Here is a 13,961-nt window from a genome sequence, read left to right as displayed (position 1 = left end):
AATCAGAAGCAGAGTTGATTGCGTGAAAAGAGTTGGCCAGTGAGGCTTAAGCCGTCCAACGGGCAAATTAACACACTGAGGTCTGACAGATTGAACAATGCAGTTTTCCCCCCCCCGTTTTTTTGCATTTCAGTGTTTTTCCCAAGTTTATTTTTTTTTATCAATATTCTATTTGATAAATAGATACGTTACCAAAAAAAGGTTTAAAAAAAGTTAAACTTATTTTTAAAGACTTTAATAACGCATTCATTAAAAAAATAAAAATAAAGCAACAACTAAATTTAAAAAAGTTTAGGAGGAAAATTTGTATGGAGCTAGACGTACAAAATTAATTTAAAATGAAAAAGTTAGATAGAATATTTTAAATTGTATTTAATTATTACATTTTACAAATATTTATTAATATGATATGTAAAGGAGTTTTAGAAGTTTTGAAAATATGCAATTATTGCTTGCAGTGATGACTCAAAAGGATTTTTGTTTCAATGTGTATTATTTTCAAAATTTATAAAAAAAAATTTTTTTTAAACTGCTTAAATTTTCCCCCCCAAATTGAATTTTTTTTACAACTTTATTTCCAGTTTCTATAATAAATTACTATTAATGCATTGTTATATATATATATATATATATATATATATATATATATATATATAATAACTGGTATACAAAATTAGTTTTCTACATTTTAGACTATCAAACCTTTCTCTAAAAAAAACTAATTAAAAAAAAATATATGTTTAATTCCAATATCTATAATGAATTACTATTTAACCATTGTAAAAAAAAATAATAATTCAATTAAAAAAATGACTGAAATGCATTTTCCCCTTATTTTGGATTATTAAATGTTTATCAGTTTATAGTTCTTACTGTAATATATTCTTATTAAAGTGTATGAAAGGATATAAAGTCCGTTTTTGTGATTGATCTCCTACTTTAGTATGATGTCATATACTGTACCTGTTGTTGACGTGCTCGTCACAAACTTTCAATGTTACCAATTCTTTATGATAATGCTTCCTTCCTTCCTTCCTTCCTTCTTTCCTTCCTTCCTTCCTTCCTTCCTTCCTTCCTTCCTTCCTTCCTTCCTTCCTTCCTTCCTTCCTTCCTTCCAACTAGAACATCTGAAATGTATTTGGAGTTGACGGCCTTTATTCAGCCAAGGCACGTATTTGAAATTAGCAAACACACCACAAACAAAAATGGAGGAGAATCGAAAGTGAAGCGGCACTAGAACAGGCCAAAATTAAGATGTAAGGCATAGCAAAATACTCGCTGCATATCATTCGTGGTTTAACCAAATGTGAGAGTGTAGAAATAAGTCCTAAGTCCAGAGTGAAACATTTCTACAAAGGGAGCCATTTCAATTTCCATAGTTCAGAATAGAGAATTCCCTAGAACCAACCTGCTGACTTCTTTTTAGCTTTCAGAGTCACCAAAAGACCAGAAAGCTCTGAACGTAAGGCTCAGTATGAAGTAAAAAATTCAATTGAGTGATTCAGGGTTACAGGTCACATTAATAGTGGAAAAAGTTTCACATGTTCTTATTTTCTGTCACAAAAAGCTGGCATTTGATGAACAGGCGTGTTTAGACTTTTTATAACCACTGTATATTCAACTACACAGACTAACACGCACGCACACGCACAGCCCGTGGCGTGCTGAGTCACACAGACTATCAAAGTCGCGCTGTCGCCGAGCCCGACAAAGAGACAGAAATAAAAGTTGTATGTAGAAGAACTCTAGTAAAACAGCTTTGTATTGAAATCCTTGCGCGGGGGCGGCGTGTTAAAGCATCCATATCAAAACACTGCCAAGATAAAGAGCGCCTGCATCAGGCGGCCCGCATTAATATGCAAACATCTGCTTGCTTGCCTTCTCCTGCCTGCACTTTTTCAGCATCTGCGAGTCAGCGGCTACGCTCAGGTGGGACTCGTAGCTTGCTAAATGCTCGCCAGAAGTTCACTCGCGCCCCATAAGGAGACACCATGTTGCACTGCACCTTCAGACAACAGTTAGCACTCTCCTTTCCCAAGCCGCGTGCTCCCCGCTCATGCTTATTTATAGACCGTGCAGAGTATTGCAAGCATACTCATGTTGTAAAGAATGTGTTCAAATACTAATGCTCACATAAATGGTTGGTCTTGGCTTGTCCCATGGACCGCTTTGTCCTCACTGTGGCAATATTTTTTGCATTGACACAAGCTGATGTACAGTACTGGTCTTATGCTTTTAAACTTGTTATTATTTAAAGGTTGGACCGTTACATAATTGGTGAGCCAAATGTAAGTATGCACATTTTAAATATACTGAAGGAATGAAGGAAGGAAGGAAGGAAGGATAGGAGTGATTAAGGAAGAGAAAAAATAAAAATTTTGGCCAAAAAATACAGAAAGAAAAGGCAGGTTGGAAGGAATGATGAAGGAAAGAAAGAAGGAAGAAAGGAAGGACAAACAAAGGGAGCAAAGTAGAGAGGAAAGAAAAGAGGAAAGTAGGACAAATGAAGTAGAGAAAGCATAAAAAGCATGGTAGGAAAAAGGGTACCGTACATGGGAGTCATTGAGGAAGGAAGGAACATGGATGGCAGGAAGGATTGAAAGAAAGAAGGATGGAATGAAGTTCGGATAAAGATATGCCAAAGGAAGGATAGATGGTAGCATGGATGTATGAAAGGAGAGAAGGAAACAAACATTAAAGGAATAAAAAGGAAACAAGGATTGCAGGAAGGAAAGAAGAAGTTTAAGTAGGATGAAGAGAAGGTAGGATGAATGGTAGGGTGCAATGGAGAATAAAAAGAAGGATAAGTTGGAGGGAAAGATGGAAGGAAGGAAGAAAGGAAGGAAGGAAGCTAGCTAGCTAGTATTAATGAAAAAAGGAATAATACAAAATTAAGAAAATAGGTTTGGAAGGAAGAACGTAAGGATGAGATGAAGGAAGAGAATTTGGAAAGTAGGGTGAAAAGAAGGATGGCTGGGAGGTAGGAATTATTGAAGGAGTGATCGAGCAAAAATAGAAGGAAAGAACAAAGGCAGGATGGTAAAATGGAACAAAGAATAGAAGAAAGATCCAAAGGAAATAAGGATGGAATGAAAGAAGAACATAAAGGGGGGAGGGTATGATTGAATAAAAAGTAGGGAAGGAAGTTGTCTTTTTTTTTTTTCTTGTCTTTTTGTGTGTGTGTTTTGTGAGCAAAGCAAGGTGGATTAATGATGAAAACAATAATCAAAAGGCCGGCGGCGGCCGGCGTGGAAAGGTAAACAAAAAGGTATCTTATCTCTGCGGCAATCTTTTGCCAACCTGCTGGCAGACACAGATAATAACAACAACGCTGTTTAGTGAGTGTACTTTTTTGTTCGGACAAGTGCCCCGGGGATGATCCCCAAGATTTCAACTTTGTTTGTTTTGGGTGTCTATTAATCATTTAGAAGCACCACAGAACAAAAACACAATATTTCCTTTTTAAAGCGGGGCACACTGGAGGAAAAAGTTTGTTTGTAGCTCCATTGTGCCAAGCTTCGCATTTTCACAGGTGACGACATTATTGACCAAATGGGAGCGATTGAGAGAAAAAAAGAAAGCAAAAAAGCGAAAGAGCGCTTTGTGGCTTCATCTTTGTCCGCATGTAGAAAGGAGCACAAAAGAGGCCTTCTGCTGCAAGGCCAAAGCGACAAGCTGGTCTTTTCCAGAAAAAAAAATCGATACATTGTGTCACTTCTATCTTGCCTTGGAGAGCTTCGTTTGCGCTGGGAATGCAGACGCAGCAGCAGCGACACCAATCACTCGTGGACAAAAGTATTGGGGCCACATCTCTTGATCAATAATTGTACCTTGATTGAAACAAGGGGTGAGGGGGCAACAACGGCGATGGGGACAACCTCAAGCATCGTTGACTGCTCGCGAATGGACGACTCGCTTTACAGATGGATTTGGTTGCTGTTGGATCAACGTGAACATCTTACTCATTGGCGCTCTGTCTCACATCTCTGTTAGTAGAACAGAGTGACTTCTACCAGCCAATCAGAAAATACGTTAACAAAGTGAGTAAAAAATGAATGGCATTTAATATATTTGTTGAAATGCATTACATATGAAAATATAAAAGTAAAATAGCAATACAAATGAATAAGTTTTGCATAATTGAAAAACAATAATTGAAGTCCTGCGATTAGCTGGCAACCAGTTCAGGGTGTACCCCGCCTACTGCCCGAAGCCAGCTGGGATAGGCTCCAGCACCCCAGCAACCTTTGTGAGGATCAGCGGTTAAGAAAAGGGATGGATGATTGAAGTTAATAAGAAGAATTAAAAATATATATATATTGATATTATTAACAAATATATTAAATTCAATTAATAAATAATGATTATTATATGAAATAATGTATCTGCCCGAAGGCAGCTGGGATAGGCTCCAGCGACCCCCGCGACCCTTGTGAGGACAAGCGGTTAAGAAAATGGATGAATGGATATTACATGAAAGACAATTACATATTTTATACTATCACAATATTCTACATACATATTTCGTAAATAAAACACTAATATAAATACAACAGTAACAATTATAAACATAACCGTAATATATATTCAAAACAGCATAAAACAGTATTAAGACAAAATAAAATGTATAAGATAAATTGAATATTACATTTATTATTATTGTTATTAGTATTATTATATTAACAATCATAATCATGATTATAATATTCAACTGTAAATCCTACTTTATGATGATTACATAAAATATCTATATATTTTATACTGTCACAATATTAGGAATAATTTAATACTTTTATTTAAAATATTTCTAGGGGCTAAATATTTCAAAATGCAAGTAATTTTGGTGTTATATGCTCACTAAAACAATGCACTCAAAAAACACTTGGGTCAAAAGTAACCCAATCATGGATAAAAAATGGACCGATTCACTTTATGGGTCAATTTGACCCAACTTTCTGGGTTGTTTTATACAAAATAACCCAATTTTTTTGACCCAAGCAAAGAATCTGACCAATATTTATGAGTTGTTTTACACTAAAAGATCTATTTCTTCATTTTCTTGACTCAAAGTTGGGTCAAATAAATTCAAGTAAGAGGATCTGCCCATTTCTGACCCATATTTGGGTTATTTTAACAGTTTTTAGAGTCAGAGAGTTATTTATGCTTATTAACTTTATTTGAGTCAAGTTACATACATTACATTTGATGAGTGTCATATAACGCAAATGAGTAGATTCAATGGTAATAGTAATACATAAAGTTTCAGTTTTTGCTTTTCCTTAAATCATGCTGTAGTCATTTTTGAATAGTGTCCAAACAGGAAAAAAAGAAAGAACAGTTTTTCCAATTTATCATTTTATTTTTACAGTGATTTTTATCATATTAATATTTATCTTACCATATATAATATAGTTAAAGGGACAAGTTGTGCTTGTATTTGAATGTACTGCATTGCGACATGTGCATTGTGTATGGAGGGAAATACAGTAACATATAAAGGCAGTGTATTATAGATTAGATGCCAGCATACATGCAGCGCAAAAGTGGCAAATAGATAAATGCATAATTGATCTCCCAGCATCCCCTGCATTGATTGACTTCACCGGAGCCACAGATTGCAACTTATAGCGGCTCCTCAACGATGTTCAAAAGCGCTTCAATATCGTCACATGCGTTACAATGACAGAGAAGGATTGTGTGGTTGTCGCTGCAATTTGTCTCAGCCGTTATGAGAGGATGATTAATATTCGGAAGATGACAGGAACTCGTGTCCTCTCGCTGACCCGCCACTTTTGCTGCCTTGTAATTGCAACGTTCCCTGAAGGAGGCCCGAGAGCCACACCGGGAGTTTCCCACCCGCCGCTGATCAGAAACCAGAAAAAAACCTAACCCTAATTATACTCTGGTGTGCTCTGGTTTGCATTGATTACGGGTTAGAATTTACCCAAAATGCTGTTTTTAGCCTCAATGGAACAGATGGTCCCAATAAGGTTTTTTTTTCGGCGCTCGAGCTGCAGCAGGAACATTTTTGCAATGCATTGGGTGCAGCAGTGTCGATCAGAACAGGTTTGCTGTTTTCTTCTTTTCTTCCACTGGTCACTTGGCTCGCTTGTTGCTAGGCTGAATTCACAAGGCTGAATAATAACTGCACCATGAGGGAATGGAAAAGATTGGCATTGACAGCGCTCAAGCACCAGCAGAACCTTATAATTAAAAATGACGATTTGTCACATTTTTAGACGACAGGTTTTCTCTTGGAAAAACGGTCTTTAGTTTAAAGACCCAGAATATTATGGGTGGTGATTGTCTAAATCACAAATAGTCGATGTGATTGGACTGAATTTTAGCTGATGCAGCAACGTGAACAAGTACAGATAATTATTCCATAAACAGGAAGTCAACATGTTAAATGATCTAAAAACTAGTGCTGTCAAAGTTGAAGTGTTAATTTATTGATTAATCACAAAAAAATATTGCATGAATCATGTATTAATGATCCTTTAGCTTGATAGCCGATGGTTACGTTAAAGGTAGCACAGGTTGTGTTTGAGTAATACATATAACTACATACATGCAAGGAAAGCATTTAATAAATGTTTGCGTATGACATTCAGAATACTAGTTCATGTCAAACTATTGGGGTCTTTTTTTCCTTTTTAAATTATTCAAATAATTAACTGATTAGAAAAAGAGGAAGATGAGAGTATGCAGTGGACACAAAAAATGTTGAAGACGACTTTATAACATTAAATGTTGAAAGCTCTACATTAAATTATCATAAATTATAGTGGCGAACAGCAATGTAGAATTAGTTCCCAACCTTTCGCCGTTTCCTCACACGTGCATGTTGATTATTTTCCAATAGTAGAACTTCTCACAACTGATTATTAAGCTTTTAATAGCAGGAACAAAGCACGTAATAATATATTACAGTTCTAAAATCGCCTTTAAAAAAGGGGTAAATAAAAATAGCTTTTTCCCTTTTTAGAGGTCGAAGCTCCTTTTCCATGTCCCTTTCCGTTCTCCAGAAGGAGGGGGGAACGTTTATTGGTGGCAATTAACTTCAAAGAGGCGGCTCAAGCAATTCTGTAAGCTTGAGACTTGAGCTGCCACGCGGCTGTTGTGACTTTGGCCCACTGTGTCACGTTATTGATCTTGGTAATAGATGATTAAAGGAATACTTGACTCATTGAGGTAGCGACCAATCATGGCTCACCTGTTTTCTGGGTTTGGTCAGCAAACTGAGCCATGATTGGTCGTTACCTACTTCCTCAGCACACGTGATGTCATCTTCAGTCAACAGCAAATGGTATTTTTTTTAAATTTAAAAGTATTAATTGTACATGAAAAATAATGAAGTTATCAAACTTATTCTGGACAAAATATTAGCTGCTTTTGACTGCTGAAAATGGCTCAATGAGTCAAGTATCTTTTAAAACGTTTTTACGTACCCTCTGCAATGTACGCATACCCCTCCCTGGTTGTTAAACACCGATGTCGATCAAATCTATCTATCTATCTATCTATCCTATAAAGGCATAGAAAAAGATGAATTGCCAGTCACACTCAGTAGGAGTAGCAGAAGGATGAACATGAATACGGGCAGAAACGCACCAAGAAATTGGACCAAAAAACCCTTCATTTAACAAAAATAAATAAATACATCCTACCAACTGTTCCTTCCCGAAGCTCCTCTAGTCATCTCCTAATTGCTAAGTATCAGTTTATTCCCATTTAAAATGTTGACTCTAATTGCTATATTTCAAAAGATAAAGACTGGCAATATCTTGGAAAAATTGTCAGTAAGGGAATGGAAAACATTTTCAAACCAGACAATAAAGGCAAGCACCAGCTAGGACATGAACTTGCACAGAAACACACTAATCAACATTAGCGCTTGTTTATTTAGCCATGTTATCTGACCCGGCATATTTACATTTGTATTCATTAAAACATTTGTACTACCCCAAAGGCTTTCTCATGGTTCCAGTATTCGGATAAGACAAATCCCAAATACACTCACAATTAAGCAGTAAAAGATACACAGACGATGAAGATAAAAGGCACATTTTTCGTGGTCACCCCATCACCTGTTGTCAAGCAGACTCAGAAATGCCCCATAATAGAAATGGCAAAGATTGTCCCATGCCAGTCACGCTCACTAGCTTACGGCGCTTGAGCAGCAGCAGGAACATGAATTCAGACACACTAAAGACGAGCGGGAATAAGGAGGAGGCAAATCCTAATCAATCACAATTCAAAGTCAACGGCTTGGAATGCCTTAGTATCAGTCTGTTCCCATCTAAAGGTGGTATTATTGCTCTTTGGGTGCTCGCACTTAAACATTTAAATACATTGCGGGGAGCCATAAGATGAAAAGTCTCTCCAAAGGACAATGATGTTGATTAGCGTGTCCGTCTCCTATTTGGAGGCTGACGTGAAACAAAGGAGCTCCCATTCATTATTCTCTGCCTGCGCATTAGTGTTTTACTTCATTGTCACTCCCTTGAATGCACTATTTCCGAACAATAAAGTGATCGGTCAGCGTTAGCATTTAATGAGCTCCCCACGGACTTTGTCTGCGCTACACTTTAATACACTTATAACAATCCAGGGCATCAATTTCAGAAAAAAACACCAAGCCATTTGAATGGACTGAGATTAGCGTGGATGCTAACGTAGCAACGTGTCTTCAAGTAATATTTTTAGAATCAAAAATGTCCAATTGGGATTTTAAAATTGACAGATTTCACCACTTTAATCAGAATTGGCCACCTTGGTGTGGCTTGGTGTCCGGTTCAGTATCCGCATGCCTGACTGTCACGCTAGCTTCAGTCTTTGCGCTTACAACCACTGCTCTTACAGCCCATCTTATATCAGTCAATATAGCAGCACCAGTTATTGTCCGTCTTTACTGCAGCTACCCGATTTGTGACTCTACCCAATCTTCACACTATTCGGATAAGGATAAGCACCGTAGAAAATGAATGGATGGATGGATGGATTGACCTACTACCTCCCACAAAAGGAAAGTCAGACTGAAAACAACTCAATTAGCACCACAAGGCAAGCTTATTTATATAATTTGATTTCATAATTGAATGACTACTCTATGTTGAGTGTAAAGCCTTACGGAAGGGTGGGGTGTGTGCGGGTTGCGGAACTAAGATGCCGTCATCAGGGACAACAGCATCCGAATGACGGTAATGATTTATTTTTGTTTCCCCGTGATTAAGGCTGAGCTGCTTCTCATTCCAACGGGTTGATTCTCACAGCATCGATTCATCGATGTGACGACCTGGAAGGTCGAGCGTGGATGTTTGGCTCACCTGTGATTAATCAGTGGCTTCCCGAAGCCCGAGAGACAAAATTACACACGAGTGCGCGCACACACACAACAGGGGTTGTACGTCTCAAGATAGTCGACTATATTGAGATGAAAGTTGAAGTCGATTAAGCTAATCAATGACATCTTTGATATTTTTCAACAGCAGTACAGTGATCCCCGCAGATCTTTTTTATGTACTAACAAATAAAGATGGAGATTTGTTGATATTTTTGATAATTATTGGGAGCACATGTTTTTCTCAACAAGTGACGGGAGATCATACACAAGCTCCAAAAAAATAAACATGTTTTACTGACTGTGCATCGGTCAAATTTTTGGTCAAATATTTCCATTTGTTTGGAGCAAAGTCTGGCTGTAAGCTGAACTGCAACAAGGTGTTACTGTAACAAGTATAACATCAGGTAGGATTTACTTTTATAGTACACAATACTCTGTAAAAAGGTTGAGGGTGTACTTTGTGTAGAAATACATCGTGAGTATGCTTGTGTACGTTTTTTTATCTTGTCGCCTTTTGCTAATAATGAGAACTAGTGACGACCACCGCCGATGGTAATGAGGGGAATTAGTTCTCACACATGTGCAGGAGGTTCTTAATAGTTGGTGTCGGTGCCTGTCTCTTGCGGTGTGTATTTCTGTCATTTTGCCAACGGCTAGGCTGACGCCACAGTGGGGAGGCGTCGGTCACATTTGGCTAACGGATTGGTGTATCGAGGCCTTTAGGGGTTGAGCCTATTAGCTTACTAGTTAACGAGTCAACGTTTTAAAGCTTAAAGTCAGCTAATCGTTAATCGCTAATCACAGGTTTTTTGGCAACTTGTCTTCCAGTCGGCCATTTTACATAGGACTTTCAACTTGCCCGTCTGTTGCTGCAGCTGGACTATAATGCTACGTGAAGTAGCAAAATGTCCGGCCAACAAGGCGACGCTCACCCTTAGCAGTGGTAGCAAGAGTAACGTACTTCAAATACTTCAGTATCTAATTTAGCATTTTATGTTAGTCAGTTCACAACATTAGCAAAGCTATAGGAACACTTTGTTTTGATAGCATAGCAGTGACAGATTTTTTAATCATTCCAAGTCATTTAAATGGGTTTAAGTGAGTCATTTTTTTTTTTTTTTACTCTTTCATCTGTTTTGTTGAGCCGTTAATAACAATTACTGGTTCTGCAAATATGTGTTTTAAAATCAGTAGTGTTATGGAAAGTTGTTCGTTTTTGGATTGTCATTGAGGACAGGCATCCTGTAATATTGCTACACGCAAGTCTATGGTAGCTCCTGCTGCTGCTATTCCTCCCTATCCTTATTATTAGCATATAAAGACACCCAGCAGCTTAGCCCCACGCACTCTTTGTTTGCGGGTTTGACCGTCACCATGCTCGGGCCTGATACGGCTTGCACGCTTTTATTTCCTCCATTGTGATTCCCACAGTCATTATCAATGGCAAACACATGTCGGCCTGCCTCTTCACTGTCCCGGTAGCACACTGACCGAAACACGCTAATCCACCGCCGTCTTTGAATGGATCCCAAACAATTGCTTGGCATTTGCAACACTCGCATGAGATTGTCTTCTTTTGCGGGAGGAGGACATCTTTTTCCAATCCTGAATGGATTAATCAGATGATCCTGCTGACATTTCTGCAAGAACACACAACTGTTTAAGGTACTTAAGGGTTACGGATTTAATGGGATCGCTCATGAATTCTGCATCAGATGCCAAAGATGTCATCGGTCCTTCACAATTCATTTGTTTCCCACTTTCCGTTTACGCATTCGGGCAGCGTGTCTAAATCGAGCCGATTATTACACAAGGAAACCAAGCAGTCCGACACGCCGATCAATGGCTGCTTTGACTGATGGGCCTCCTATCTGGACCAACGACGCCCCAGAGGGACGCCGACTCTGACTCACCGCCGCCGTCTCTGGATGTCAAGGTCGCCCAGCGGCTGCGGAGACAACTCAATGCATCAGACAGACCCGAAGGAGGTGTGTGTGTTCAGCAGGCCACAACCACGGGAATAAGGGGGTAGGCGGCGGGGGGCAAAACACTCACTCCTTTTTACAGATAAAGAGGAGGCCCGTAGAGTCATCCGAGGTCTCGGTTTCTCGACGATCAACTCGAAAGCCCTTAAGGTTGTGCGGGTCGCCCGGCCAGATGTCCCTCGTGTCACTCGAGTGGGCATGAGTCGGCTTTGACATTGAAAGTCGCCTCAAGATGTTGGCCCTGGCACGCCGATGATGCTCATGCTGGTCATCTGTTGAACCACAGAAAGGAGGTCACAGTGAGACATATTTACTTGCTGTCTTGGGGATGGTGGAGAACTTTTTACATTAGCAACCTAAGCATGTTAGGAAGGATTATTTGGGTTTATCAAGGGCGGTGTTTCAGGTAATGATTACCGGTAGTAGACCGACTAGTGAAAACTAAATGACGCAATAGAATTTTTATTCGAGGATCTTTTGTCGCTGCATCTTTCGCGTAGATCAGCTTAACGATTGTTTCTCGATCCCGTTAATCAATCTGCCGTAACGAACGCGTCGTGCGTGCTCGTTGCTAGCTGCACATGCACACTTCAAGTGTTTGTAGCATGTAGACGCTGAGCTTCGGATTCAGCCATTCATTGTTGTAGCGCCACCGATCTCACCGCATACTTTGAAAATGACTGAGAGCCGCAAGAGGACATCCGTCTATGAAGTAAGGCCAGCTGCAGAGACAAATGAAGATGATGATGAAGATGAGCTCGCACGTTCCCAACATTTGATAGGCGTGTCCCCCGGACGAGCAGGAGAGCTGGTAGGATGGTCTTCCGCATGTGCATTTTTAAAAAAAAAGAAGAAGTGACAAACGGACGATTGGCTTCTACTTTTCAAGAAGATCCTTGAATACACCTTTAATGCTTAAAGAAACCTCCCTCGCATCCCGTCCCAAACCTCCCCACCAGCCCCCTAACAAATTCCAGATCAAAGAGTGCATCTGAAAACAAATCAAATCATTTTTTAGTCCCATGCTTGCGCCGCCCAGCCCAGTTTGAAGTCCTGTCTGAATACCTGCAACAGTAAATAGATGGGCGGGGAGAATGATTTGCATATAAAAAGGCGGAATGATAAAAGAAAGTACTTAACTTGGACTTCCTCACCAGCCAACACTTTGGCACCTTCACGATGACAGAAGACTGCTTTTTATCAAAGGCGGATCCCATTATAAGATAATTGTATTTATGCTCCACGGCGAATAAAAGGCGCAACAAATAACGCGGTCGGAAGCAACTCGGATGCGAACTAGAGACGTTCAAGGTGCCGGCTGGCATTTGTAACAACGCCGTGTTTTCCCTGAGATTGCCGCTTTGAACTCATGGCAATCCTATAAGGTATAATTCATGTCCCGTCAATTACTAAGCACCAGATGTGAATAAGCAGCGGTGGTGGTGGAAGAAGGGGGGCTCACAAACCATAACTCTTCAAACAGTTTGCGCTCCTTTCTACCCCCTGATGATAACAGGCTACCATCAAGCATGCAGTCAGATCTGTCCCCCCTCCAAGGTTTCTACCCTGATTTAGATGATTTGTTTGTGCCTCATCGAGAGGAAGGTGCAGTTCATGACAACTCGGCAGCACATTTTTCTTGTTCACTGCAGAAACAAGCCAGGGCCTAATTAAGGATTGGGACCAGTTACACATCTGTCAACACGAAGCTGAGAGTATCACTCACTTTTCATTGGTCGTCTATATGTCAACAAAACCAAAAAACCAGCCTCAAAACCAACTACTGGTATTGACTGGCATCAAGACTGACTAGTTAAAAGAATGACACGACAAAAGAATGGCCTTGTCAAGATTTTAGATGATTTAAAAAGTAATCTTGATTGCCATACATTAATGGTGTTGGTAAAGCTGGATCTAAGTGCTTCTTTTGATACGCTAAACCATACCATTCTTTAAAAAAAGACTAAAATACACACTGGCCTCTCTAGTGCTACCTACCTGACTGAGAGACGTTTTATGTAAGTTTAAATACAATGCAATACAATACAGACCTCAAAGGTCTATGAAGTAACGAGGTGTACCTCAAAGTTCAACATTAGGTCCCTTATTGTTCAATTTGTTTACTGTATGTGCCCTCTTAGCAGTGTCATTAGCAGGCATAGAGTGAATGACGCTGTTGACATGCAGTACATCTCTGTGTCTCCTGATGACGCCACTCCAATGGATGCGCTTTTTAACTGTATCCTGTACATTAAATTCTGGATGGCGGAGAACCTTTTCCATCTTAACCAGGACAAGAATGAAGTTTTAATTGTCGTTCCTGAGGGCCAAAAAAAGGAAACTTAACTCAAGTACGAACACTGTCTCTACATCCTTCACCGCAGGTGATAAATCTGGGTGTTATCTTTGATTCTGAGCTGACTTTTATTCTGCATATCACAAATGTAACAATAATAGGTTTTTAATCACTTGAGGAATATAGCCAGAGTACACTCCTACTCTATCAGGCTAATACATGCTTGTTATCATTACCATTAAATTGATTACTGTAATGGTCGTCTCTGATTTTCAAAAGCGGCATTTCATCTCTACAATTACTGCAGATGTCGGCAGCACATGTCCTGACAAAA

General features: G+C 39.4%; 1 long non-coding RNA gene across 2 annotated transcripts in view; it reads right to left on the bottom strand.

The window, feature by feature from the left end:
* The window catches only part of LOC147180941 (uncharacterized), a 45,196-nt gene that overhangs the window by 17,945 nt on the left and 13,290 nt on the right, over positions 1 to 13,961 (bottom strand). For both annotated transcript variants that reach the window (XR_015095884.1, XR_015095883.1), the window contains exon 2: positions 11,402 to 11,603. This is a non-coding gene — a long non-coding RNA (uncharacterized LOC147180941). The remainder of the gene's footprint in view (positions 1 to 11,401; positions 11,604 to 13,961) is intronic.

Source organism: Leptonotus elevatus, chromosome 1 (genome assembly GCF_054856555.1).
Source record: "Leptonotus elevatus isolate MCC_2025b chromosome 1, RoL_Lele_1.0, whole genome shotgun sequence".
Taxonomy (NCBI): Eukaryota; Metazoa; Chordata; class Actinopteri; order Syngnathiformes; family Syngnathidae; genus Leptonotus; species Leptonotus elevatus.
This window is presented reverse-complemented; position numbering and strand designations above follow the sequence as displayed.